The sequence below is a fragment of the Sturnus vulgaris genome, chromosome 4 (assembly GCF_052056855.1).
Source record: "Sturnus vulgaris isolate bStuVul1 chromosome 4, bStuVul1.hap1, whole genome shotgun sequence".
Lineage (NCBI taxonomy): Eukaryota > Metazoa > Chordata > Aves > Passeriformes > Sturnidae > Sturnus > Sturnus vulgaris.
The window spans coordinates 19713411-19724989 of NC_142246.1; the positions used below are offsets into that span (position 1 = coordinate 19713411).

Below are 11579 nucleotides of genomic sequence, written 5' to 3' on the forward strand. Positions count from 1 at the left end.
TACAGGCTCTTTAGAAAACTCTTACACAGAAAATAAGAAGACAAATCAAAAACCCAAAGCCTTGCCCAAGGAGTAAGGTGTCATATTTTTCCATTCATTGCTCAAAGTAAAAAATTATTTTTGAGATGAGAGCTAAACCAAGCTCCATGTATTCCTTATCCTAACAATCACGTAAAATACATTTTTTGCTTGACTTAGAAATAACTGAATGCCTATAAATACCACTGAAAGGTAAGACATTCTAAACAAAGCTGACTTCCTTTCGAAATTTGGTCAATAAAATTACTTAGCTTTACAAATATGTGTAAAATCAATATAGTACAGAACACTGTGCTCACTTCAAAAACAACAGACTTAGGTTTACAGTCTTCCAAAAACAGACAAAGAAGGAATAGCATGAATCTTGTTCTTTGCAGACAAAATTAAAATGCATACAAATACAAATAAACAATTATATACTGCATGAATTTACTAGAATGAAGAACATCTCTCCTCAGATGTCTTCATTCCTATAGATTCTTACAGACTCTACAGAGAGTTTGATATAAATTTTTGCTAATTATCAGTTTTCTTATCAGAAAAAAGATGTCTTCATCCGGGCTGCATTTGAATTTTGGGTATGACATATTTGCAAGAATGATTCAACTTTGTGATGCAATAGAAGATTACCATAGGAGGAATGTTCATCTTATTATGGCTAGGCAATTTTGATTGAAAAGTCTGTCAAACCTTTGAATTTGTGTGTGTGAGTATACAAGGTGTGAATTTTTGATGTCTTAAATTTTCTCAAAATGTTCATTTTCTGTTAGTCATATTACCATAAAAATCTATCTTTCTTACAAATACACAATTTAAAAAAAAATACGTTAGGTGATGACATCAAGTCCAAAACTAGTCTTATTCTTCTAAAGGTGGCCAGCAGTACCTAGTGACAGTTCAAATCCGGAATCATTCTGTAAAAACTAACCTCGGCAGCTTTTGTAGATGTCACGTTTTGTAGGTGCTACTGATTGATACATAAGCTTCTTTTTAGGTGATAATTACTCTTTTTTTTTTTTTTTTTTTTTTTTTTTCCCCAGAGGGACGGCCTGAGTATCAATCTTCTATATGAAACAAGACTACACAGCAATGTTAAGTAGATGGTTTTAAAGAAAGCCCAGCATAAGGTGATTACATACTCATCTTTTTAAAACATAAACAAAAGAGTTTTAGAAATTCGCTCACTGGCATGAGTTCAGAAGTAGAAAAAATCTGGCAGATATTTCAGGTGTAATCCTAAAGTGATGTTTATCATCAGAATATCAGGAATGGTTTGTTTTTTTTTAACAGTTCTTCAAATTAACTGATTTTTGTTTCAGTCATTAAAGAAATGTAAAAGACACAGCTTTCTCACCCCTCATTTCTTCCCTTTCCTAATTGCCAAAGATTGCCTCAATCCCTTCAGCCTTTCAATGAGTCAGTGAAAAATACTTGGGGAGAGTTCACAGTTAGTGCACAGTGGTTTGTCTCTGTTGTTCCATCTCACACTTTTCCTCTAATTTCATGTGGGTCCTTCATGGATTGCAAGTTAAATATCTTCTTTAGTGCCTGGAAAACCTCTTACTCCTCCTCTTTTCTGTGACTGTGGTGTTCCCTCGGCTGTTTCTCACTCTTTGTGCTCCCTCTGCTTGTTTGGAATTTTCTTACCATCCTTAAATATAGTTTCCTAGAGGCATTGCCAGCTGATGGGCTTACATGTGTTCTGTGGTGGGTGTCCTGGAATCACCTGGAATCATTGGACTGGACCCAAGACTGATCCCTGGGGACATTACCAGTATCCTCTTGACTGGCTGGTGATGTTGTGCCTGATGCACCCAGGACTCGCTCAGCCCTCCTGGCTTCCAGGTCGCTGCTGATTCATTTTCAGCTTTCAGTCAACCAGGATCTTCACATACCTTTTTGATGCACTGCTTTCCAGCATCTCAGTCCCTAGTCTGTCCCTGCATCCAGGATTACCCCATCCTAGGTGCTGAATCCAGCACTTTTTCCTTATTGAGCTTCATGTGGTTGGTGATTGCCCAGACCTCTGATTTGTTGAGGTCTCACTGCAAGGTCTCCCTGACTTTGAGTCAACAGCTTCTCACAGTTTTTCTGCTTAGTACTTGCTTAGTATCCCTTCCATTCCCATGTCTAAGTTGTTTATGAAGATGAAAAAGAGCACAGGGCCAAGGATAAAGCTCTGTGGAGCCCCACTAGTGACAGGTCACAACCCTGATGTCATCCCATTCACTGTAACCCTTGTGCCCAACCCATGAGCCAGCTGCTCACCCATCCCATGATGTGTTTAACCACCTGAATGCTGGAACTTTTGTTCCAAAGGCTCCTATGAGAGACAAAAAGCTTTACTGAAATCCAAAAAAATATTGTATTAGTTGGCTTCCCTTGATCATCTAGGTGGGTTAAGTTCTAGGTCTCCATTTTTCATCACAAACCCTCTTCACAAGTTTAAGATATAAGCTGAAGCTAAGAGAGTTCTCTTTCATTTCCCTCTACTTTCATATTTTAATTTCTTTGTTATATTCACTGATACCTTGTTTGAAAGTACTTTGTAGTGTTCTAGAAAGACTAATAAAATACTTTATTTCCCTTGCTCCCCACATGATCATTAATGAGCAGTAAAATAATTCAAAATACGACAGATTGGTAGAATATCTTTTAATCCTTTCAAAGACAAAACCACAAGATGTAATTATTCTCTTAGCATTGCAAGTGTGTGATTGCTAGTAGTCTCACATCTCTAGATGCCTGTAATTATCCACTGTAATTTGTTAGCTCATTTGATTAATTCAGAGAGACCGTATGTTTCTTCTCATACAGAGATATATGTAATGGTATGGATCTCTTACTTCACACAGTATACTAATTGTTAAATTTTGGGTTGTGTAACAGTGTAACAACATTTGAAAAATCAGCGAAGAGATTAACTCTCCTAGTCCAAAGACAGAATAATTACTCTTACAAATTAACTAGCCCTGTCTCCCATGAGTGAAGAATGTGTCTAATTAATGGTCAGTTCATCCATAAAAAATTAGTATCAGCTGTTCAACCATTATTTGAAGATGCTTGCAGCAACTGATATAGTTTATCTGAATTTTAAATGAATACAATGTCAGTGAGACTGTAAAATATATTGAGCATGCCATTTAATAAATACAGTTTGTGAAAAGTACTGTCAGAAGCATAATTCATTGTAAAACAGAAGCACAGAATGTATTAGACACTAAAATCATAAGCATCACATATTGCATTTTTCTTACTGATGTCTTGAGTTTTTCACTTATAAAATATCCCAATTAGATAATCTAAAAGTATGTTCAAGAAACCTTAGCAAGTAAATGCAGGTATATATGATTTAATTAGCACTGAATTTTTGAAAAATTAGATCTAGATACATAAAAGATATTAGAGATTTAGTTACACAGAGTGCAACTTAAACAGAATTGGAACATCAAACTACAAACTGCTTCTTCCAAGTTCCATGCTTACATATTTATCTATCTAGTAAAGAAAGTTTCCTCTCATTTGAGGAAGCTAATCAGTGCTTAGGTGACTCTTTTATCCCTACTTATTTGATAAACCACAAGTTAGAAAGCTGCATCCACTATTTGACTTTTGTGTTATTTTTCCATTTTCTCTGCAATTTTTCATTTTCTCAGCCAGCAAATAGTCTAAAAAGAATCAAACGCTTTCCGCTGTGGGCCAATCAGTGTTTAATTACTTAATACAAGACAGAAAAAAATGAGTGAACTCCACTTAAAACAGGTGGTTAGGCATATACTTTTAAGAGAATTATCCTAGTAAAATTAACTGCATCTCTTACATTTCAGGTGTTCTAACATGTATAGGAGCAGAATATATATATATATATGAAAAATAATAATTACTTGTTACCCATATGTGTAATGTCCAACTCCATCAACAGCAAGTTTTACTTGGTCAGATAAGTCATGTCAATCCTATTCCTGACAATAAGTCACATTTTATTTAATAACATACCGATTTCTCTATCAGAGATTAAGAGAGAAAACAATTTCTTTTTTCTTTGTAAATGGCTTTGGTTTTTTTCAGGAGAGAAAATTAAAGAAATATTCAGTAGCTACTATTATTAAGAACTATTTGTTTCACTTTATGGAGACATTAGAGAGAACAAATATAATTTTTCATATGGCTTGATTGATGTAATAAGAATGGTACATAAACACACAAGCAGATATAAATATAGAAACTGTTTATTAAAAATTTAATTCCATCTAGGTATCTAGGAAACACGTAAAGAAAAATATTCTCTTCTACTAGAGATGATTAGTTAAACAAAGTAGTAAGGTTTAATTATATCACTCAAAACAAGTTAAATTCTTTAAATATTTTTGTGCCAATATCATGATTACCAGTACCTCTAGTCTTTTGTGAGGTATATTGTTAACTTACTCATGCAACTGTTAGAAATATGATTATCAGATCTCTGTTAACACTGAGGTATGAAGTGTCCATGTGACAAAATCCTTGAGAATTTTCTAGTGAGGAAGAGCACTGTTTCTCGCAATGACTTCTTAACTTGTCAATAGCTCAGGTAGGGATAAACAGTTATTAAATACCTGCCATAAATCTCAAATTAAAATTGCAATTAGAGCTTTCAAATAAAAAAGGTAGAAAAATGTGGCTTGTTGGAAATGTAGATAAACACCTTCTTATTTAGATAAAAGAATAATAAATAAAGTTCAAAGGGAGAAAAAACTGTTATTAACCCAAATAACTTTCAGAGTGAGGAATTAATTACAGAGACATCCAGACTGGGAAACATTTACAAAGGTTGAAGGACTCATACAATTTTCTTCTCCAAGTCCAAAGAAATACACACCAATTTATCACATGAAGCTTGAGGGAAAGCATATTTATTCATATTTATTGTGGTTTATATGGCTAATTGTGCATTGGCTAATTCTTAAAAATTCTTTTCCTTTGAGCAGACAACGCTAAAATTTAGTTAAATGACACAGTGCAGCTGGTCTGAAGCTGTCCCCTAAAATCAACCAGCCTAGAAGTAAAGAAATCCGTGGGTGAACACGAATAGGTTGGATTCAAACCTACACAGGGTCCCTCAGCCAGTGTCAGTCAGCCCTAAATGCAGATGTGTCCCTGGCCAGGGAGCTGGGCAGTGTTAAAGCCAGAGCAGTCAGCTGTCTGGACCAGGGAGTTCTGAATCTCCTGTTTAAGGAGGATCTGAACAATAAAATGGGTGGTTGTTTGTTGTTGTTGTTGTTGTTGTTGTTATTGTTGTTGTTGTTGTTGTTGTTGTTGTTGTTGTTGTTGTTGTCACGTGGATCTCCAAAAGTGTGTGCTGTCTCTGTCTCTGACCCGTGGATCCCATCACAGTTAAATGGAACATTTTTGACAATGAAAAAAATAGACTGCTTCCCGCCATTTAAAAGACACAGAGGTGAATTTATGTCCATGCTACCACGAAAAACATGGGATCATTTTCTGATATCGAGGTCAGTGAGGAAAATATCTCACATTGTTACTTTCAACCTTGTTACTCTCCAAACAGGTGTTTTCCATTCAGGGATTTTTCTGATTTACATTAGTTTCCAGGCTGTGTCTAGAACTGCTACATTTCACAAAGCAAAAGTATTTCAGGGATTATTCTAGAAATTTTAAATTATGAACAGCAGAGTTTCAGAGTCTGGAAGTGCCCCTTTACTCTAATATACCAGACTTTCTTCAAGTGATCTTAGTTCATTAGCTAGGAAAATCCTGTGACATGCATCAAAGTCTGAGAAGTTAACCTTCACCTTGAAAGTGCGAAGAGTCACACCAAATTCTTGCATTCTGTTTAAATTAAAAGACAGTCTTCTTTTACTGTGAGCTCAAATACCAAATATATTTTTAGATGGTTCTCTAGCTGTGAGATTTCAGGGTGCAAATATAAGCTCTTTTGCAACATAGATAGATCCTGGGAAAACTATAAAACCACACTTAATGAAGAATAAATAATATTATTGAATATAATTGAAGAAACGACACAAATATCAGAGTAAAAATACAAATTCGCCATTAATTAAATTTACTTTGAATCCCAAATGGTTTTTCTTTCTTTAGAATTCAATTACACGTGAAGATAAGTGTAAAAATTATGTACATCATCAAAGAAGAAAAACAGATTAAAGAGATACAATAATGTAGTTAGACTGCATCATACTGGATGCCTATATAGGCTATATTTTCTGGCAATGGCTGGCATGAAAAAGTAAATTTTGAATAAAAGGAGAGAAGGAGACACCTATTCAACACTTTGAAAATTATCTTAAATTCTGAAAATTGTCTTGTAATATAAAAATAGATTTAGCATTTGTTCTGATTTTGTGGGTTTTATTCATAAAGCCAACTGAATATTTTATATTCACATTGTAACTCCAGTTGAGTTTCCCCCCTCCCTCCCAGGGTAAAAAAACAACCAACCAACCAAACAACCAAACAACCAAACAAACAAAATAACAAACAAAACAAACAAAAAAAACCCATACCACTTGCAGGAAAAGTGCTTCCAGATCTAAGAATGATTGTCTCATCATCATTGCACAAAATGACCACCAGCTGTCAGGTAAAACACAGACTATGCAAATAAACCAATTGCTAGGAAAGATTGCTAGTCATTGAACAGAAGTTACAAATTTTCTTCAAAGCTGCTTCCCTGTCAGCACAGAATAAGGAAATCCACTATTAGTCATGCTTTGTTGCTCTGAAAATCAGAACAGAGATGGAGATCACAACTTGGCTACTATAAAGGAAATTCAAGCCCCTTTAATCTACTAAAATAGTGGATAAATGAGAAATATTAATGTAATTTTATTAGGCCTTCCAGAAACCTTTAGCAAGTCCCTTGTAGAAACTTCCTACTCATGTGAAGAAAGGTAAAATACTGCGATACATTCTAAAGAGATTTAGATATTGAAAATAAAGTGTAAGAATACATTTTCAATTTTCAGCATGACAAAAAAGCTAGTAACTGGATTTTCCAAAATATTGTGTGAGGAATGTGGTTGTGATACTCACATATACTCAATACTGATATGAAAAAGATGATGTGGAGGAAGGTCATGATGTATTTTAGGAACACAACATTATTCAGACTAATCAAGGTTGAAGAAATTGTATAAGGTTTCCAGAAAAATCGAAATTTACTTCCACAATGACAATGGAAATCGAATTCTCATAAAAGGAAGTTGCTAAACACATGAATAACTTGCAGTCTTAAATCAGTTCTATCCACTTACAAAGTTAGGTCACTGTATTTTAGGGGACTATCAACTGGAAAATCCTGCTCAGTTACAATAAAATAGAAAATTGTGAAAAGAAATAATAGAATATAATTTAAAATATTGTGAGCCAATGCACAATATTTTCTGACATAAAATAGCAATTTCAATTTCCTAACAAACGTGTATCAGAAAAAGAGAAAAGCAATTTCTGAGTAAGACTAAGGTTTGGTTTTGTATCTTGGATGGAATGAAAACATAGAAATAAATTATTAATGTATCAATACAGTGCAGATGCTTTTCATACTGTATAGCACAATATATGCATAAATATATATATATAAACATTTGCTTGTACCTTGTTTCATTACAAAATCTTCTTTGCTGTGGAATATAAAAATGAAACTTGCTAACCAAATGTAACAAGCTATTTCTTTTATCTATTTATAAAATTTTATCTTCCTCCTACCCACAAAAAATATCATTTTAATAAGTAAAAATTATAATAGAGAAATTCAGCCTTGTTCATAATAGTTTATGAACTAAATTTACTTAGTGAACAGTGAAATGGAAGATTTAAAACATACATAAAGAAAATGATGTTGTTTGCAGTATCCATTGACACTTTAATTGAACATGGTATATACATGTACAGAAAACAATATATATGAAGCAATTTAAATGAATAATCCTACATACACTTATGACAGAATTAAATGTGAGATCTGTCCATTTGACAGGCAACTACATAAGTGTGAATTAAATGAAAGAGTTATTAGTTTGATCTTACTGTTGTGTGTGGAAGAGATTAAAATATGAATAGATATAATTGAATGATTTTTAAATGAAGCAATGGCCTCTGCAGTGAGCCATGTGAGGCAATGTCAGGCAAAATGAGATGGCTGCAGAATAGGGTGAGTGAGCTGGTTTCCCTTCTGCACCTTATCCCCTGCAGCCATCAGCTCTGGGACAGGTAACACTGATGAGAAGAAATCATTCACTGAGGGTGATGAGGCACTGGAACAGATTTTCCAGAGAAGCTGAGGATGCCCGAAAGTCTTCAAGCTGGATGGGGCTCTGAGGAACCAGGTCTAGTGGGTGGTGCCCATGGCACCTTTCAACACAAACCATGCTGTGATTTTACGACTCTATAACTTCATATTGCAGATCCTATTACATTAATATAGTCTAGTGTATACAACAATATAACATATACAACTAATATTCTATTACTCAGTATTTTAATCTATTAACCTAATTCTTCTGCTTAGACAACCATATTGGTTGATATCATGCAAAATTGTGTCAAAAAACCCTTTGCTATTAGTAACAAATGGAACCAGAGAACAGAGAATAGAAGTAATAACTCCAGAAAGACAACTATATTGCATTCCTCTTTTGTGCATAATCAATCTGTATATGTTTTGCCTAGATCAACAGTTCGAAAGTTCTAAGATCATTTTTTATTCAGGAAAAAAATGTATACATTTGGGGAGTTTTTGTTTACATTTATCAGTAGCAACCTTCTATATAAATAACCTTAGTTTTCCTTAGACTTCTTGTTACACTTCTCCCCCTACAGAAGGTTAAAGTCTCTTAAATCCCATCTCATTTACAAAGTATGAAATATTCCCTACTGATGTCTTTTTGTCTCTATCTTTTATTTCTTTAGATTAAAATGAAAATTAATGATTTAAATAATTAAAAGATCTTTAAGAATAAGGAAAAATAAAATTCTTCCACTCCTCATACACCTGAAATTAGCATAGGCAAGATAAAAATCAGTTTGTGGAAGAAACAGTAGAACAGATTTTTTTCAAGGCTCTCACAAAGCTGTACAAACGTGTTTTCACTAGTGCTTTGTTATTGTGTGTTCTAAATGCAATACACATTGCTTTGACATCAGCCAGCCAAAAAAAAGCTCATGAGACATGTGATTATGGTTTTATTAAAGAGTCAAAAATTGTAGAGAAACCACCAACAAGAATTCAATTCAGATGCAAATTTACAAGTCCAAAGAGGTTCTGGGGAAAGAATCTATGGGATATTTTTTTTATTAGAATAGCAATCCATTTTTTATTTCTCTTTTTAGTTTTAAAAGTATCATTTGGATCTTTCAGTAAAAGTATTATGAAAAAGAGGATGGCAAATTATTTTTAAAATAGCAATTCAAACATCTACTAACTTCTTATTGTTGGACCACATATTTATTTATATATGCACATTTATGAATTAACCTCTTTATACTGTTATACACCAGTCGCAGTATCAAAATCAGTTTTTGTTTTCAACTGAACTATTTTTTTCCCAAAAAGAAATACAAATATCCCATATGTGATAACACATGGCTTCAAGATGCACTGTTGATAATGATTTCCCTAGAGGTAATATGATCTGGTAAAAAAAGAGAAACCAATCTATCTATCACATTGGGCAGAGGTCAGTGTAACATCTACCCTGTCTATTTCCAAATTGTTTCTGAATTCATGTACAGTACTCCTCAGCTGCAAAATTTGTTTGAGCATAAAACTGCAGTACCAATGAATTGAATCTTTTTTCTTTTCTTTTTTTTTTAGCTGATATTGTGGCAAATTACTTTTCAGCTGCAAAAGCAGCTTATTTAAGGTTTTTTCCTCGTATTCTTAGAAGCGAATAAAGTGGCCAGACACTGAGTACATTACAGTGACCTTGCAACTAGAAGTCAGCGATAATGAACAATTTATGAAGTATGATACCGATGCTCTAGTATCAAAAGTAATATTATCCAATGGATTTTTCAATTTGTACAGCAGCTTTTTTTGCTCTTTTTTCAGTTTTACTTTGCTGGTGGCAGTAGCTTTTGAGGCCACCCTAACTTTTAATCCTCTTTTATAGCAGGAATCAACTCATACTCAGCTTGCCTGTCTACTTCATTCCATTCTTATAAGAGAACCTTTGAGAAACATAAAAAACTCTGGACTCAGAACAAGTTCCTTTCTGCAAACCTGCAGGCTGCAAAAAAATACATACCTATCTGAGTTTCATTTTTGCAGACACTGGAAGAAATTTTGAGTAACTGGAATCAGAACAGAAGCTTTCCACTATAATGAATTTTATTTGATCACTTATATTGATAACTTCTTACTTGGTAATTTTGGTCTTCTTTTTTTCTTACATGCTTTACTAACCTCCTAAGTGACTTTGGAGACTGAACCAGTTGCTGATCATACCATGTTAAAATTTACAAATATACATAAAGAGGGACAAAAGAGAAAATCGCTATAAACTTCGGGCAACGTGAGATAATTTTGTATATAAAAGCTAATAATACTGTGCTACTTTGAAAGACATCACTCTTCAGCACATATCCAAATCACATCCCCATAATAGCTACCATGAAGAAAATCAACTCTAACCTGGACAAAAACAGAAAATTTAATCCATACTCTATCATATTTCATTATATTTATTATTGTGCATCATATTCGATACTGTGACTGAGGACATTTAAAGCCCCAAAAAACTTGCTCAGCGAGAGTTTTAAAATGGCTTAGGGGTGTTCATGTACTCTGAGTTAGACACACGGGAGAAATACTGACAAGATATTCTCCAGAGGTCAAAACAACAAAAAACTTCACTGGCAACCTCAGAAAATCAGAGGATTTTGGCAAAGGCTTAGAGCAACATTCAGTCAACATAAAACCCTTCTCAAAGTATTAACTTAGTCTACTCAACAAACTCCAGGCCCATTTTATTTTAAATTACTCAAAAATTTCAAGAGAGAATTAGAGGAAGAAAGAGGAGATAAAGACAGAAAAGATATAGAAAAGGGCACATATAGCTACCAACTCTTGGGTTTCAGCAGTGTTCTGCAGATAAAATTCCAAGAGGAGGTAGTGTAAAGACATGTGCTTGCCTTGTGTTCAGCTTTAAATACCCCTTGGCCTTCCTGAGCCCATCCCTCAGGTAAGACTTCCATTCATCTGGCGGCTCAGGAGCTGGGCTGGGGGCTCCAGGAGCAGCTGTGGAGCGTTGAATGCTGTACCAGGGATTGACAGGCACTGCTGGGCTGGGATACAGGTTCTAGGGATGGCAGCTGCAGAGCAAGGCACTGCCTTGCCAGGGTAAAGCCTGACTTGCCTTTTCCCCCACACACATGCACCCCAAAATATCTCGAGACATCAATCTTTAGTCTCTTACAGCACTCGTTCAGTTTGCCCAAAGAAAACAGTTTTTAGTGACCTAACATGAGTCGGGGAGTTGGATGAGATGATCTGCAGGGGTCCCTTCCAGCCTCAACCAATG

General features: G+C 34.5%; 1 protein-coding gene across 2 annotated transcripts in view; it reads right to left on the reverse strand.

The window, feature by feature from the left end:
- Positions 1-11579, reverse strand: part of LOC148223899 (uncharacterized) — a 166198-nt gene that overhangs the window by 102281 nt on the left and 52338 nt on the right. Inside the window, exon 9 of one of the 2 annotated variants that reach the window (XM_088163245.1) lies at positions 3166-5868. The exons of the other annotated variant lie outside the window; for it this stretch is intronic. The gene's annotated coding sequence lies outside the window, so the exon portion shown is untranslated. Of the gene's footprint in view, positions 1-3165; positions 5869-11579 lie in introns of those variants that run through there. 2 annotated transcript variants of the gene reach the window in all.